The sequence below is a fragment of the Microtus ochrogaster genome (assembly GCF_000317375.1).
Source record: "Microtus ochrogaster isolate Prairie Vole_2 chromosome 14 unlocalized genomic scaffold, MicOch1.0 chr14_random_1, whole genome shotgun sequence".
Lineage (NCBI taxonomy): Eukaryota > Metazoa > Chordata > Mammalia > Rodentia > Cricetidae > Microtus > Microtus ochrogaster.
In genome coordinates, this window is record NW_004949096.1 from 35,563,868 (window position 1) to 35,567,282 (window position 3,415).

Below are 3,415 nucleotides of genomic sequence, written 5' to 3' on the forward strand. Positions count from 1 at the left end.
TGGAACTAATGGGCCAGGCAGTGTTTAAAAGAATACAGTTTCCGTGTAATTATTTCAGGGCATAAGCTAGCCATGCGGGCGGCCGGGTGCCAGGGATGCAGCCTCGCCGCTCTTACTACAACAAAGAAGGTCAGAAGATCCCCTGGAATTGGTGCTGGGAACTCCTCTTAGATCCTCTGCAAGAGCAACAAGTGCTCTTAACAGCTGAGCCATCTCTCTAGACCCCTCCAACCCGTACTTTGTAATTTAGGAGTGAGGAAAAACAGGAAACCCTCCAGAGTTTGTGCTGATGTCATACGAGTGACAAGTGAAAATAGCTGTAACGTGGCTCATTTTTAACAAATCAGCTCTAGCACTGTAGGTACTCACACTTGCTAGGCAAAGAAATACTGCAGATTTTCTGTGAAATAGATTTAGCTGTAGCCTTTAAAAACTTTTATTGTAAGCCAGACATCTTTCACAGGACTATAACCCCAGAATTTGGGGAGAGTTGAGGCAGGGGATAAGTTCAAGGCCTGTCTAAGCTTCGTGAGAGAGACCCTGTAAAAGCTGGACAGGTGCTGGGAACACAAAGATCCCCTGGGTCACAGATAAGCATTAGGGAAACCAGGAATGTTAAACACACAGAGCTTTCTCTTCTGTAAAAGAGATGTATAATTGATTTCTGAACAGAAGGCTGGGAATGGGGGTGGCTAATAACCCCGATAATCCTTGCTCTATTCATATGGGTAGGAGCTCCCCCAAGCTCCGACAACCAGGAGCAGAGCAGAGGCGGCAAATCATCCAGATGACCTCTGTGCTATCTGTGTGACTGAGACTACACCAGATCCTCCCCTAGGCCCTGATAACACATGTAGCCTATCTCTAAAACCCATCTTCGTGGAAGAAGTAACTCCTGCTTTGAGAAGAGTTTCGACGTGTCTGCCGTACAGGCCAGAAGTGGTGGCACACACTTTAATCTCAGGACTCAGGAGACAGAGACACAGGGATCTCTGTGTGTTCAAGGCCACCCTGAACTCCACAAGATTGACTCTGTCCAAAGGAGAATCAGAGCTCGTACAAAGGTGATCCCAGCACTTGGAATCACATGCCTCTAATCCCAGCTCTAGGGAGGTGGAGAAAGGAGCAATATGACTGACTGGAGAGAGGGAAAAAAGGGGAAGACGGGGGAACGCAGTGTAGTATGGAGTCTGAGGATTCATGGAGACAGGATCTCTCTCTCCTTCAGTCTGAAGATCTGAGGACTTGTGGAGACAGGATCTCTCTCTCCTTCAGTCTGAAGATCTGAGGACTTGTGGAGACAGGATCTCTCTCGCTCCTTTGGTCTGAAGATTTGGTAGAGGTAAAAGGTCTCTCTAGTGGCTGGCTGCTTTGCTTTTCTGATCTTCAGGTTGAACCCAATATCTGTCTCTGGGTTTTTATTATTCGTGCTACAAAGAAGAAGAAAACTTATGAAATGATCATTATAAACAACACAGGAAGTCGCTACCAATATAATTGCCTTGATTCCACCTGTTTGCCATCCAAGCCTTAAGCTTGTTTAAAACCTTTCTCCTTTTGGCGAGAACAGTTGCTTAAAGACTCAACATTGAGAGAAATATCAAGAAGCATTGCTTAAAGATGATTTATTTCCAGTTTTCCTTATTCTCAATGGAAAGATTATTGGTACACTTCAGTTGTTGCTTTTTATTCATGAGACCAGAGTTTATAATTAACGAAAAATTAAATGTTGCATATAGTCTGTGTCTGAGCCTGCTCCAACAAAATCAGCCGGGGTACCTGGAAGGAGGCGCGAGGTTGAGGACATGGCAGACTGAAAGAAATTGAGACAGAAAACAAAGAATAGTTCAGGAGGTCTGTCAGTAAATGCTGACCAGCCCAGAGTTTATTTCAGAATTTGCTTTTATATGGATTAAAGTCAGAACAAAGAGCAGTACAGTCAGCTAACCACCTCCCTGTCTTGAAAAACCAAAAAGAAAAAAAAAACAAATATATTGTGGTTATAGTCGCTCTCCCCCAATAGGAAGGAGGGTATTGTCTCAACGTGTCCTATAATTCTGTTTTTCTAAAGCACACTGGTTGAATTAGGGTTGCTTGTATGAGTATGGCTACAGGCTTATTTACTGGAGTACAGGCAGCTTGCCAATGCTACACCACTAAAGAAAATGACACCTGCTGACACTTTATATGGAAACCACAAAGAGAAGGCCTTTGATGTGGTGCTGGTGAGATTCCCTGACAGTTGCTACTTGTTCTGTTTTGGTTTGAATGTCACCTTGATTCCCCCCCCCCTTTTTTTTTGGTCCCAACCCCATGTAATGTTAGAGTGCCACTGGCCCACAAAATAGTAATCTTCATGTAGTCATGCAGACCCTAATCCTGCTACAGATGGGACAGCGCATAGTTCTTTGGCAGAATATCATCATTAAAAAACCCACTGACTTCTTGAGCCACTTTCTTGTCTCTATGATAGCTGTCCTCAGCCCTTTTAAGGTGAAATGCTCTCTGATGACACATGGAGGAGCAAAACTTTTAAAGCAGTACTTCCTGGATACAAACCACGCCCAGAGTGTTTGCTTCCTTGCATGATGTGCTCCAGTTCCCCTCTTGATTTAGAGACAATCCTGTCAGCTCTACCTGATGTGAGATGCCCTTCTCTATGCTGTGAATATGTTTTATCACCATTGGTTAATAAAAAAGCTGATTTGCTCAATAACCGGGCAGAATAGAGCCAGGTGGGAAATCCAAGCAAAGATGAAGGGGAAAAGAGGGTGGAGTCTGGGAGACACCAGCAGCTGCTGGAGAAGCAAGATGTGAAGTAACAAGCCATGAGCCTCATAATAAAATATAGAATAAAAGAGATGTGTAATTTAAGCTGTAAGATCTAGTTAATAACAGGCCTGAGCTAATAGGCCAAACAGTTTGTAGTTAATATTAAGCCCCTGACTGCTTATTTGGGAACAGGTGCGTTATATACTGGAAAGATTTGTCACTTGTATTGATTTAATAAAACTCTGATTGTCCAGTAGCCAGACCGGAAGTATAGGTGGGGCAACCAGGTAGGAGAATTCTGGAAAGAGAAAAAGGCAGAGATGGAGTCGTCAGCAAGATGCAGAGGAATCAAGATGAGAAAAGGTACCAAGCTACATGACTAAAAATAGAAAATTAAAGGCATGTGCCACCGCCTCCCAGAAAATAGTATTAATTATTTTCAGTGGTTTTGATTTTTTGAGACAGGATCTTATGCATGCCAGACTGGCCTCCAAATCAGTATGTAGCACAGGATGACCTTGAACTTCCTTAAAAATTTCACTTAGTTGACTGTGGTGATATCTTGTTTGTACTTTAACAAATAGAGCCTGCCTGAAGATCAGTGTTTTATTAAACCAATACAAGTGACAAATTTTTTTTTTTT